Here is a 15,022-nt window from a genome sequence, read left to right on the forward strand (position 1 = left end):
AGCTTACGCTATTGCTTTTTAAAATCGAAAAAGTAATATAGTTACAAAAATTACAAAATTAGTGAAAAAACACAAAAGTCGCTATAAACTTCTTTGCGTATACGCATATAGCCCTGATACTACACTGAAAGATGAATTAGTTAAGTGGGAAGGTTCCATGTGAATTTTGGAAGTTTCAGGTGGAGAATTCCAAAGTTAAACGCAGTGTGTCAAATTACCCCTGTAGCCAACTAGCCCTGGTCTCCCCAACAAATCATTAATTACGGAGATAATGCATTGTATAATTATCATAAGTTTCCTCGCAGTAACTTATGATAATTACTTAAGTAATTAAAAAACAAGATTAGAATCTACTTTAGTTAATGAATTCCAGCTTTCTGCCTTGTTGTCTATATTCATGGGATTAATTCTTTTCTCTTGTCCAACTTATTCGTCTTTTCTCATTATTGTATCATTGATTTTCTAGCATAACCTGTTTCTTAAAAAGTTGAATTGTTATGTTAGGGCGCGCAACCACTGATCTCTATAATAACTGGATAGCGCAACTCAGAGCAAAACTTCTTATTTTTTGACGCCAAAATCGCCATATTGGAAAGCCCCAAAAATTTTAATCCCGTAAGCTTTAAGTTCTGTTTTTCGGCTTATCGCTTTATCGCACATATCAGATTTCATTGTTCTGGGGCTTTCCAATATGGCGATTTTGGCGTGAATTTTGATATTAGAGATGCGCTATCCAGTTATTATAGAGATCAGTGCGCGCAACCAATACACAAAATTTCAATTACGTTTTTTGTTGAAATGTAATGTTTTTAACTTTCCCCACAAGTATCTATGTTGAGAGTTTAATTGGAATAATTAATCATTAACATTGGTTGAATGCCACAACAAAACTACAAATGAGTGAAGCAACTATGAAACGTAAGTAGTTACTGTACGCATTAGTAACATTGTTGTTAAGGCATTCCCGAACGTGCTGTGGGCCGGTTCCAATATCTGCAACACGTTTGATATAATGGTTAGGCAGGAGAAATTCCTCCTCAGGGGGTAGCGTCCCTGGCCGGGCCGAGCGTCCGTAATAGGTAACAAAAGATTGATAAGTCAACTGTCAGATCTCCAACTTTTATTATAAGATATACTTAGATGTATTGGAAGTTGACACAAATTCCCAAATTAGTTGGATACATAATATATTTCATTAGAAACTGCGGTTTCCAAAGTGGTTCTTATTGACTCTCTTTTTACCTATTTAGCGCTAATTGAATTTTTAGTAAAGTGCTTTCTATTTTTTTAAATTAATATTTATTCACTCCAATAAAAATTTATGAGAACTTCACAGAACTGTTTTATTTTTTATGATAGTTGAGCAGAGTCCCAGCTATCAATTAACGTTCAAGAAACGTTGTCCTAATGTTCGTATATATATATATATATATATATATATATATATATATATATATATATATATATATATATATATATATATATATATATATATATATATATATAACATTATTATTACATAGTTAATCATTTACGAACAAAGAATGACATAATGTCATTCGTGATGTTTATGCTATTTTATCAACTCATCGACTTTATTTTCATCGACTATATTTGCAAACATACATTTTTTGATTTGTGTTCTTCTTAAAATACCAAGTCGAATTTGGTTGGTTTGAGTTAGTTCAGGTTGAACACCATGTACATTATCTTCACCATTGTCTTCAAAGTTAATGTCATTTGGAATTTCTAATCCTAAGAAAATGCAAAGGTTTTCCAGTAAAGTGCAAGTAAGGGGGGTACTGAAATGTTCCACCACTTTTGTGCAAACACCTCTAACGGGTTTTGAGATGTTCAATCTCTTGCTCCACATCACTACGTACCTGATGGTGAACTTTATTAAAATATATTTCCTCTGGTGTAATTGGCTGATTAAACCGTGTAATCATGACTGGTGACAACCCATATCCTGAGTCTGTAAAAAGGAAACCTGCATTTGGATCATATTCTATTAACTGTTTTAATGCAGAATTAGAAAAGATAAAACATCATGGCACGATCCAGGATACTTTGCAATATCTCTAAACTTTCCATCAGCATCAATGACAACCTGACAGTTCAAAGCAGGATATCCTTTTCTAAAAAAAAGAAGTTAAAAAATCTTTAAAATGTTAAAATACTTAAATATCCTGAGAGCAGCGAAAACCTTTTTGGGAAACATTGACATCATTTTAGAATAACTGTTCACCATGGCCAAAACAAGATTGTTTTTTTACATGATCTTTTATCATAAACTATATGACCTTTGATTTTTGTATTAAACATGTTACTTTTTGTCAGGGTGGCCACAGTTTTTTTCTCTGAAAAAATTAGGATAACTTAGGATAATATAGGAGAATTTTAAAGGTTCTTAAGATGATTTATCGGGAATATGAAAAAAAAAAGGATAAAAATCTTAGGAGATTTTAGGAGGATTTTAAAAATAAAGTGGCACTAAAAAACTTTCTTTTTATTTAGAAACTGTAAGAATGCCTAGCTAAGATAATTAAGATAAGGTTAGGGGCCAAACACTGTTATTTAAAATAATCTAACATCTCTACACATACAAAAATATTAATTTGAAACAAATCGATTTCATACTTGCATTAGTTATTTATCAAACTTAATATTGCACTAAATAGATTACTTACATTGATGACTTAATGACTAAGTAACAAACAATAAATAATCAAAAATCATTAAAATACACAGCCAATTTCAAAAACTAAAGTTTATATTTTATATTATCCAGTCATAAAAAGAAATAATCAAATCAGAAAAACAAAACAATTGAAAAAGTTTAACATCCAAATCTAAATCTCAGCCTTCTTGTCAATAAGTACTTTTTTTGCTGCTGTAATTTTTTCTAGTAAGTCCTGCTTTTCAGAGGCAACTCTCTTTAGCGCATTAGATCTTAGAATTGTTGACTTAATTTCTATCAATGACTTCTGCTTTTCCGCTTGCAAAGCATACTCATCTGCATCATATCTGAGTTGAAGTATGGTACCTTCAAGGGTGTGAATTTGTTCATTATAATTAGCAATCTCTTTGTTAAAATTTTTCAGTTTAGTATCATGGTCAATTTTTAAGGCCTTCAGGGACTTCTCTTTCTGACTGCTAAAGTAAAGTTTTCGTGCTTCCTTGACATGTCTCATAAGTTTAGTTGTCATAGCCAATTGGGATGATTTTACATTTTTACTGCACATATGGTCATGTACAATTCTCTGTGCAACAAAAGTATCAGTTAGCAAATCATTATCCAGAAGTTGGTTGTTTATACTGAATCCACTCTCTACTTGTGCTTGGCTATGGGACAATATTAGTAACAATTGGTAAATTTTCATTTAATCCTTGAATCTTGAAGCATCTGTATGTTGAACTAAAAAAGAATCCCATCTATCACTTTCTTTTTTAAACCCAAGAAATTTCTCCTTGTTCACTTTCACAACAGCAGGTAAAAATTGTGAATACTGCAATTTGGCTGAATCAGCAGCTGAAGGTGATACTTTTTTAAAAGCTACTAATTTTAGCAACAACTTGTCAAAATAAAGTTCACACATCTCATGAGATTCCACCATGTACAAAGGTGATAAACATAATAAGTATCTGGCAAAACATGAGTTTAGTGCATTTTTTCCAACCATATGTTTGCAAATTGTAACTAAAAACTGTTGAACTTCTGTTTTAAAATTATAGAATTGTGCATCAGTAACTGTTTTTCTAGATTTAAGTTGCTGCAACTCATAATTTATTCCAAACCCAATATCAATATTTGCAACCAACACTTGATTTTAGACATCACTGATATCAACTTTTAATTTAAAAGTTGTAGATGCTTCAGACAAAACTTCTTTTTTGATAAATTTTAATAAAACTAGCCTCAGTAAAGTCTCAAGTGTTTCCACAAGAAAAGGTGTCATAGGATTGTCAGTTTGGAAAACTAACAAGAAAGAATTTAATAATTTTGCAGTTTCCTTAAAAAGTTGTAACTTTATTGCGACTAACACATCGATATAGCATGATTCATAACTAGTATTTTGCCCAGGCTTACATTGACCAGTTTGCTTACTTTTCGGTAAATTTTTGCTTAATCACAGTCAATAATCACAATAATCTTGGGCCATATTTCCATAGCTCTCTTCGCTACTTTCTAATTTTCAATCCAACGATGGCTACAGAACTGTAGAGCATAGTCAGAAGAGCTTAAGTAAGATTTTCGAAATCAGTATGACAGGAAGGGCTCTCATGGAATATCTTATACAATGAAGACAGTAATTTGTTCAATTTCCATCCTGAAGCATTTGCACCATTCTTGAATGAACAGTGCATTGTGTGAAGGCTGCATGATCCAATTGATACTAACTGACTGAGTTCACATTCACTTCTCTTAGCATTCAAATTAAAGAGGAAAGACATGTAAACATTTGGACCATCCATGGAAACCTGGAGCATTTTATCTTCTTCTAAACCACTGATACATTTACGGAAATTTATCATAATATCAACAACAGCAGCTTTTCCCAAGAATTCAGAGTTAAAATATCTTGTTTTTACCATCTCTAATGAGGAGTCCCAATATTTAACATGCAAATCCATCTGACTTTTCTTGACAACTTGGCTATAAGATTCATCAAATTGGCAAACAAACTGATCAAGCTCTAACAATGTCTCACATAAAACTTCCTTAAAATATGGTGCAATTCCAAAGCACACAAGATAAGTGCACTTTGTTTTCCCACAAAAAAATTGTTTAGCTATTTGACTATCACTAAAGATTGCAGTAAATAACTCAGATTTGTCTCACATAAAACTTCCTTAAAATATGGTGCAATTCCAAAGCACACAAGATAAGTGCACTTTGTTTTCCCACAAAAAAATTGTTTAGCTATTTGACTATCACTAAAGATTGCAGTAAATAACTCAGATTTGTCTCACATAAAACTTCCTTAAAATATGGTGCAATTCCAAAGCACACAAGATAAGTGCACTTTGTTTTCCCACAAAAAAATTGTTTAGCTATTTGACTATCACTAAAGATTGCAGTAAATAACTCAGATTTGTTTGCACTTGATCGAAAAGTATGTTTTGAAAGCACAACATCAACTGCCCACATTATCTCTGCTTTCTTTGCTAATTGCGACTCTGCAACAAATACAATAGAAGTTTGCTGTGGACATAGTGCCACTTTTGGGCTGGCTGGTAGTTCTACAGCTATTCACGAAAGTTTAAACGATTGCAGAATTTTTATCAAGTATGTTTGGTTTTTGTTTAATAAAGAAAAACTGTAAAATGATATTGACTTAATCTTTTTTATTCATTAAAGAAAAAGTAATTAGCTTTAAAATGAATATGAACATGTTATAAAAATTTTAATATTTAGCTAGAAAAAAGCTATTTCAAAAAATTTTATAGGAAAAATAAGAAGCACAAAAGTTTAAACGAATTGCAACATTCAAACAAAAAATGAAAAAAAAAAGCGAAATTAATATTTGAAGTGTCCTCCTTTGTTTTTATAGCAAAGATAAACTCGTTTATGCATAGATTCAACTAATTTCATGCACATGAGGTACCTTCAGCCAGTACTCATTCAAAAGTTGCTTTAAATGCTGAGTTAATTGAATTTCATGGTATGTCAGTTGATTGTTGATCCAAGACCAAATATATTTGATTGGGTTGAGATCTGGTGATCTAGGGCACCAGGGCATCACATTGAGCTTTTTTTTCAAAAAAATATTCTTTAATTGAGTGTGCTGTATGAGCTGAAGCCCCGTCTTGTTGAAAGATGAATTGCTTGCTTCTGCCATACAAGTGTCTGATTGATGGAACTAAACACGTTTCCAATGTGTTCTTGTAGGTGTATTAATTAATTCGGCCTTCATGCAGCTCACAGAAGCCTATACCTTTGTTAGAAAAACATCCCCAGATGCCAACCGAACCTCCACCGCCTTGTCGACGATGTTGCAAAAACCTGTCTGAATATTTCTCAGTTGCATATCTTTTGACATTGATTCTTCCCTTGCAGTTTACAACTTGAAAGTTAGCTTCATAACTCCAAATAACTTTTGCCCACTGTTCTACAGACCAGTCCAGCCTTTCTTTGGACCACACTCGTCATTTACGTTTATCCGTGATTGAAAGAATAGGTTTTTTAGCAGCTATGTATGTTCCAATACCTTTGTCTGACAATGTTCGTCTCACGAGCTCTCTGCTAACTTTGGATTCTTTTTTGACTCATTGAAGATTTGTGCCAGCTTTTTGTAGCTGAGTCTGGGGTTTTCTTTGCTCATTCTGAATATACCATTTTTGTCACGGTTGCTGAGTTTGGATGGTCTCCCAGTACGCAGCATGTCGGAGACGTCCTTGGTAAGTTCCCAGGTTTTGATGGTTTTTTTAATGCAATATTCAGAAATGTTAAGTATTTTGCCTATTTGAACGTTTGTGTGATTTTTTGTCCGCGCCATACCAATAACTTGCCATTTGATGTCACTAGAAACTGATTTTCAACCCATTTGCACGCAATTGAAATTAATTTGAAATTCACAATATTTTAAGTTGATTTTTAATGAATTAAAAGCTGCCTGATGATGTTGTGATAAATTTTTTGATTGAAAAACTACTCAATTATTTGCTAATTAATTGATAAATTCGCTGCGAAAAAAAATTTCGCAGCGGATTTATCAGTTAATTAGCAAATAATTGATCCTAAATAAAATCGTTTAAACTTTTGTGAAACCTCTTAATTTGTATCACCTACCTTTTAATGAAATTTCTGAGTAAACGGTTATGAGTCAAAACCTACTTTTTTTTATTCTATTAACAAATAACCTATTTACCAAATTGGAAAAATAATTATTTTGATATCTATTTCTGTTAGATTTTTATTCAAGAAAAACCGAAGATTAGATTTGAAAATTCTGTAATTGTTTTAAAATTATTTTAGGTCAGTTTAATTTAAATAAAATTTTAATAAAAATAATTTTGATGTTCAGAACTTAGACAGAAATAACAAAAAAAACTTAAATTTTAGTAGAAGAAAATTTTTAAATTATTAAAATATAACAAAAAATATCGAATATACATTTGAGTAACTTATTTTCTCCCAGTATACAGCAGTACTAACTCCAAGTCTTAATTTTTTCATTAACTTTATTGTTGATTGGCTGATAATAGTTTATGCATTATACTCAAAACAAATAAATTAGGAGAATTTAGAGTATTTGAGAGAATCATCCTTACTTTAGGAGAAATTAGGTCTTTTTAAGATATCTTTTGAATATTAGGATGTTTTAGGATTTTTTAGGAAGCGTGGCCACCCTGTTTGTGAAATTGAAGTATTGTCTCTTCATAAATTAAATATTTTTTTTACATATTATTAACAACATGAAGCACTCTTTAACAACTTAATAATGTGAAGTGAACTACAGCATAAAAAACCATTAGCACATAAAAAAAATGGAAATAGTAAATAATTTTTTTTTAATAAAGAATAATAGAACAGAAATATTTTTAACCTTGTATGCATTATATGCAAACATACATAGACAGAATAAATCTGTGAAACAAAAGCCTTTTTAAGTTTCTCATGTTAACTATGCCTGAGAAAAGTGAACTTTGACAAGGTTAAACTCCAAATAATTTGAAAAATACTGTAACCTTTCCTGAAGTCTGCAAAAATATAAAATTACAATTTAGGAACAGTTGAAAGATGCAGTATAAAAATGAATCTTTTGACATAATCTATTATGCTAAGTTAAAAAAATTAGGGTTTGTTTGATTTTTGCTATAAAATAATGAAGCATCATATTTACATATAAACAAAAAAGAAATTTAACTTTATTTCTTAACAATTAATAAACTGAAAAATGGATAATGTTATTTTTAAGTAAGCAAACATGATTAGTCTAAAAACAGATTTGCCACCCCAATTTTAAAACTTTTTTCCTTAATTTTCCCTGAGTAAAGAATGCTTTCCCCCAAGTTTAACTTTTAAAATTCCCTGAACTTCTCAATCTTTCCAGGTTATCCCAAAGATTTCATTTATACATATTAAAACATTATTTATACTTACAAGCTAAAAGTTTTACAAGAGTTATATCTTGCAAATTCATTATTATCTGTCTTGACAATCCATTCTTTGAAAAAGCATAAATTATGGTACAAAATTGGAAAAAACATATTTTCTGTAAACAAATTTTTCAGGGTTTTCCCTGGGATTTTTGCTACCTCTAGGTTTGCTAGGTATTCCAGATTGAAAGAAAAACCCTGAATAAAGTACCACCTTTAAGTTGCATTCGTAACAACCCATTAATAACAAGCATATTTGACAATAAAGAATCATAAGATTATAGCTAATCTTATTGGCATTGACTAATAATTCTTACCAATTACTGCTTGAAAACTCCCAGTTGATAAAACCTTATTTGATCTTGTCCATGTGTAGCTAGAATAATTGGAATATCCATTTTAACTAAACTTTTATAAAGCTGTTAAAACAATGATATGAACTATGATCTTAATACTCAGTAAGACATGTACCTTTTTAAAAAGAATTGTGAAGAAGAACATATATTTAATTATAAAAATATTATATCTTTATAAGATATTATATTGTTGTACAGGGACTTATAATACAAATCTCCACATAATATAACATCTTAAAAAGATGCTATACTATTATATACATACATACATACATACATACATACATACATACATACATACATACATACATACATACATACATACATACATACATACATACATACATACATACATACATACATACATACATACATACATACATACATACATACATACATACATACATACATACATACATACATACATACATACATACATACATACATACATACATACATACATACATACATACATACATACATACATACATACATACATACATACATACATACATACATACATACATACATACATACATACATACATACATACATACATACATACATACATATATATGGCGCTACTCGACTTTCGCACCCCCCCTTTTTTTATGATTGATTCTGATAGAGAATTTTATGCTGATTAAGAATCGTATAAAAAGTCACTTTTCATGATGGCGAATATTAGGGATTTGTCGTATATTTTTGTACTTTCAACTTCAGATTAGAGCACTTTCCGTTGATTTTGAGACCCTTGTTTTTATACGATTCTTAATCAGCATAAAATTCTCTATCAGAATCAATCATAAAAAAAGGGGGGTGCGAAAGTCGAGTAGCGCTAAAAATAAAATATCCAGAACATTTAAAAAAGTATTATCTGCAGAACGAATTTAATCTAAAAACCACAAGTCCAGTGTAAGCTGGCTAGAAAAGAAACTGGAAACGTTGTTTGATTTGTCTGCTTGTCGGTGCGATCTCCCAATTATTGATGACTGTAAAGATAGGTAAATATATATTTGTAAACATTTTTTAGTACAATTTGTTTAATGTTAAGTGAAAAAGATTTTATAAGGGTTGATGAAAATTTACTATCCTATTCCCCTCGCCTTCTACTAAGGTATTAAGGTAAAGTCTTTATCCATAAACTAAAGAATGTAAGCCTATATAATAAATAATTTCTATATTGTCTTGATTTTATAGTAAAGTAATATACGTTTAGACGAATCGGCTGTCGGAAAAGCGACTGCACAATGAAACACATAGTTTGTCTCTGTGAGGAAAGCAGAAAGGTATATCATGCAATTTTTATCAACATTTACTGTTAGAATTGATAAATATGGACGGTTGGATAAAAAAGAGCCGCAAGTCATTTTAGCATTTACTGATTATTTACGAAGTTATGGTCAAATGATTAGTGATCATGAAATTTGATTCATTTTATTCGCTTTAAATTTTAATACTTTTAAATTTTAAGATACTTGACTTATTTTAGGTCCCCGTTCTGGAAAGAGAATATTTAAAGGATCAAAGATGCAAGATAGGACCAAAAGGAAGTTGGCAGTTAGGCAACGTGGACCAAGTGGAGGCAACTAGGGTTGCCAAAATGTATTTTAGACAGGAAAAAGAGGCCACTAGAGAGCTAATTAGACAGAGAAGTCTTCAAACAACATCAAAACTCGAGTCAGACGGTGATTTTAGTGCTGGATCTTCAAGTTTAGATACAGCTGAAAGTGAAGAATTTGAGGAGCAAATCATAAGTGAAAGAAATTACACAGACTTATCTAATTTAGCCAAGGCTGCAATAAGGTATGAAGTAAGTGATGCTGCTGCAGCTGCAATAGCAACAGCTGTGTTAATTGACTACGGAATAGTAACTGAGAGTAAAAAATCTCAGATAGTAACGGAATATAAGATTTTTTGTGAAAAGGTACGAGTGGCTAATTCAATTGACACAAAGCATCGTCAAGAAGTTTCACAAATAAAAGTAATTGGTGTTGATAGCAAGAAAGACAAAAATTCATTAGTTTATGTGATGAAATACAAGAGTAATGGGGACCCTTTCTTTTATCGAACTACCAAAGATGAACATCACCTCACTTTTACTTGTGAAAATGACCCTTTCTCTGGAAATTATCTAACTCATACTATAATAGAAAATGGTAAAGGTAGTACTATAGCTTCAGCAACGTTAAATGTGCTTTCTGAATATGATAGTATTAAAAGCTTGGAAGCGATTGTTCTTGACAATACAAGTTCTAACACTGGCGTAGATAATGGTTTAGTTGTCAAATTAGAAAAGCTTTTGAATCGTAGCATTCATTTAGTTGGTTGTTTACTTCACCAGGGTGAGCTACCTCTTCGTCATGTTATATCTGAAATAGATGGAAAAACTAATGATCCTAAAAGGTATAAGGGCCCTATTGGTGAACAAGCGTCTGATACATTCATGCATGAAAAACCATTGGTTCAGTTTGTTCCTATTGATTCCGAGATAGAGTTATATGTAAAACCCAACATTGTTGGCGATCTGAGTACGGACCAGCGTGAACTTTATGAGTATTGCACTGGAATAGCTAAAGGTTCCATTTCTGTCAAGTATGCTAACAGGACCAGTCTGTCATGCACGCTGGTTAACTCTTAGTTTGAGAATTATGATGGTTTATACAAGAACCGAGATACCTACACCTGATTTAAACTGCATAGCAAAGTACATAGTACAAGTTTACTGTCCTATGTGGTTTGCCGTTAAAAGTTCAGCGCATTACAAAGATGCACCAAGGCTTCCCCATAAAACAATTAAATTAGTCAAGAAACAGGATAGCAGAATTCAAATTATTGTATTGAAAAATCTTCAGGGTAACTCCTACTGCTGCTGTCAAGAAAACTTTCTTTATGCTATGCTGCTAGGCGATGAAAAAGTTGTAAGAGACCGTGCTCTTAATCAAATCTTGAAGATTAGATTATCCAGGGAAACAAATCCAGATTTCAAACCTAAAATTAAAGCTAAGACAGTTATGACCTTGAACTTCAATGCTGATGTTTGGACCGACTTAATTGAAGTTTCTTCAATACAAATTGAACCTCCTACATCAACTTTTGTATCTTCAAATGAATTACTACAAGCTATTCAAACCGGCAATAAACTTTCTCTAACTGATTTGCCAAACAATTCTCAGTCGGTGGAAAGAGCTGTAAAACTCACATCTGAAGCTTCTAAAAAGGTTTATGAGCGGGTAAAGAGACATAACTTCATTCTGGCTAAAAACCAAAGCAGAGCCGTGTTACGGTCCATTCTAGAACTTTCTAGATACAACAGAACATTCGAGAATCTTCCATAGAACCCTCTAGATATATAATAACGTTCCAGAATGTTCTGTATCTTTCTAGGAACTTTCTATTTTACTATAAATATTAAGTTTGTGATATTATTGTATTGTAATGGTATTACTGAATCAAAAATAAAAGCTTTACTGAAATCGAACTTTTCTTTGGATCTGTTAAGAAACATAACAGATTTTTGGCGACGAAGATCTCTCTATTTTCTAAAAACTACTCATGGAAGAAAAACACGGTGCTACTCTGGTAGCGATATTGGCAGAAATGCAGAAGCTGCAAGAAGCTAGTCAACGACAACTAGCCGAACAACAGCGACAAATCAAAGAGCAACAAGACGCCATTGTCAAACTGCTTGAAGCCAATGAATCAAAGGTCACTCAAGATTTTGCTGCTTTTGATTCAACAGCTGAATTATGGGTCGACTATCAGGAAAGATTCGAAACATTCGCTAAAGCTCGGGGTATAACAAGAAATAACAAAGCTGCTTATTTTCTCAGTTGTCAAACTCCAGTCATCTACAAACAGTTGTGCAATCTTGCAAGCCAACAAGAGACTCCTTTGACAGTCAACCATCTTTCGTATGATCAAATTGCTCAATTCATGAAAGAACAATACAATCCAACCAAATTTCTTGTTCGTGAAAGATTCAAATTTTGGTCAAGCATTGGTCAAAATCAAGGTGAATCTATTCCACAACTGGTTGCTCGAATTCGACAATTGGCTGCAACATGCGACTTTGCTAACATCACAAATCCACTGGATGAAGCTCTTCGAACACATTTTATCTGCTCTATTAAAAATGAAGCAGTGCTCAAAGCTCTTTTCAAGTGCAAAAATGAAGATCTAACTTTCGCCAAGGCGGTAGAAATAGCAACGGAAACCGAGGAGGCCGCCAAGGTAGCCAAGGAAACTGCCGTTGGTCCCTCAAAGTCTCCGATGTCTCTCCCAATCAATAAGTTGGGGCAACATAAATCGAAATCCAAATCCTCAGCTCCTCGACAAAACAAATCTCAGACTGAGTCAACCGCTTGTAGAAGTTGTGGCAAATCGACCCATGAACGCAAAAATTGCCGTTTCAAGGACGCCGAATGTAATTTTTGTGGTAAAAATGGTCACATTGAAGCAGTTTGTTTCAAGAAAAAAGCTGAATCCCGAAAGACGGTCAAGCCTTTATTCATTTATGGACAGACTAAAGCACTTCACCAAGTCAACCAAATCAATGTTGATGATGAAATTACACAAAATCTCCAAATCAATGGGCATTCGATAAGATTCGAACTCGATACTGGAGCTCCCGCCAATTTCATCACCCATACTTTATGACAAAGTTTGGGTAAACCACATCTTCAATCGTCGGATTTACAATTCGAGTCAGCAAGCAAGCATCAACTTCCGATACTAGGGAAAGTTGAATTATCAGTTAAAGCTCCAACAACCTGTTGCAAGATCTGGTTCCAAGTAACTTCTGTTCCTGGACTAAATCTTATTGGCCGATCGGGTATTCGACTACTTGATCTTTCAGTTGATGAAAAGATTAAGAAATCATCCAAGAGTACTGTTGCTAAGGTCTTTGAGCATCTCAAACCTGACACAGATCTCCAACAAAGGTGCAGAATTCTATGTTCTGAGTTTCCAGACCTGTTTAAACCAGAATTGGGTTGTTTGAAAGACTTTGAACTTGAAATAAAATTCAAGCCTGACTACAAGCCTATCTTCTGCCGTCCAAGACCTGTACCTTTCGCTATTCAAGAAGATCTGGTTGACGCTTACGAAGCTGGTATCAAGCATGGTGTTTGGAAACGTACTCAATTCAACGACGAAGGTACACCTGTGGTTCCTATTCAAAAGACCGCGCTTCCGGGACAAACAAAACGAAAGATTCGAATTTGTGGCGACTATTCAGTCTCCATTAATACTCAGCTAGAACCTCATCGCTACCCAATGCCGTTGCCAGAAGACCTGTTGCGTAAACTGCGTGGCGGTTATGGATACACAAAAATTGACCTGGCTGAAGCTTATAATCAAATTCGTTTGGGTCCAATTTCTCAGAGACGACTGGCTCTCAGTACACATACTGGTGTACTTCTTCAGCTACGTTTTCCATTTGGAATCACTTCAGCACCGGGGTACTTTCAAGAGACAATGGATAAATTAACAAGTGATCAACCTGGTGTAGCTGTCTATCTCGATGATATTCTCGTCAGTGGCAACAACGCAGCCGATCACATTTCCAACTTCCGTGGTCTTCTACAACGACTAAGCAAAAACGGACTACGCTGTCGTCTAGAAAAATGTATTTTCGCTAGTCCTTCGATCGAATATCTTGGTCATATAATATCTTCGGAAGGTATTGCTAAAGGTAACAAAGTTGATGCTGTTTTGGCTATGCCAGTTCCTAAGGACGTTAATACGCTGCGATCTTTTCTTGGTCAAGTACAGTTTTACGGCAAATTTCTTCCTCCAAATTTGTCTATGACATTAGACCCACTCTATCGTCTAATTAAGAAAGATGTGCCATGGCAGTGGACATCCGAACAACAGTCAGCTTTTGAAGCTGTGAAACAGTTGTTATCATCTGATTCAGTTCTTACTCACTTCGATCCTTCGAAACCGTTAGGAATGGCAACAGACGCTTCAGAAGTTGGTATTGGTGCCATATTGTTTCATCGATTAGCAGATGGCTCTGAACGTCCAATTGCAAATGTATCGAAGATTTTGACTGATTGTCAACGTCGCTACAGTCAAATTCACAAAGAAGCATTGGCAATAATTTTTGGCTTAAAAAAGTTTCATCAATTTCTTTTTGGTCGTCGTTTTACCATCGTCACTGATCATAAACCACTACTGCCTCTATTTGGTCCAACAAAGGCTACTCCAGCTATGGCAGCAAATAGACTGGCTCGATGGGCTTTAATTCTTAGCCAATACAATTATGAAATCGAGTTTCGTAAGACAGCTGAACACGGCAACGCTGACGCGCTCAGTCGATTACCGGTTGACCATGATCGCATTTTCGATGGGGAGGAAAGTAGTGAAGAAAATTTTATGATTTGTGCGGTGAAAACCGTTAGTCGTCAAATCAATATGCATGATCCGAATATCTTGGTCCGCGAGTTGAGCAAAGATCCTGTCATCGCTGCAGTTATTCGCAATGTTCAAGATGGTTGGGTCGAATCCGACAATAATGACGAGATACGGGAATTCCAAAAACTTTCCGAAGCTCTCTC

General features: G+C 33.5%; 1 long non-coding RNA gene and 1 pseudogene across 2 annotated transcripts; one reads left to right on the plus strand and one right to left on the minus strand.

The window, feature by feature from the left end:
- Positions 1 to 1,576: 1,576 nt before the first annotated feature.
- On the minus strand, positions 1,577 to 8,818 carry LOC149883707 (uncharacterized). The gene is made up of 2 exons (XR_016455603.1): positions 8,421 to 8,818; positions 1,577 to 2,138 (listed from the first exon to the last, which is right to left on the minus strand). It is a non-coding gene; the product is annotated as an uncharacterized LOC149883707 (long non-coding RNA).
- A 594-nt stretch (positions 8,819 to 9,412) lies between these two features.
- Positions 9,413 to 11,877, plus strand: LOC149883708 (uncharacterized; annotated as a pseudogene). The gene is made up of 3 exons (XR_016455597.1): positions 9,413 to 9,463; positions 9,679 to 9,748; positions 9,952 to 11,877. The product of XR_016455597.1 is annotated as an uncharacterized LOC149883708 (transcript).
- Positions 11,878 to 15,022: the final 3,145 nt, after the last annotated feature.

This window comes from Hydra viridissima, unplaced genomic scaffold, assembly GCF_058129835.1.
Source record: "Hydra viridissima isolate aposymbiotic clone 2 unplaced genomic scaffold, HvirCarnegie_v1 scaffold_9, whole genome shotgun sequence".
In the NCBI taxonomy this organism is placed as follows: domain Eukaryota; kingdom Metazoa; phylum Cnidaria; class Hydrozoa; order Anthoathecata; family Hydridae; genus Hydra; species Hydra viridissima.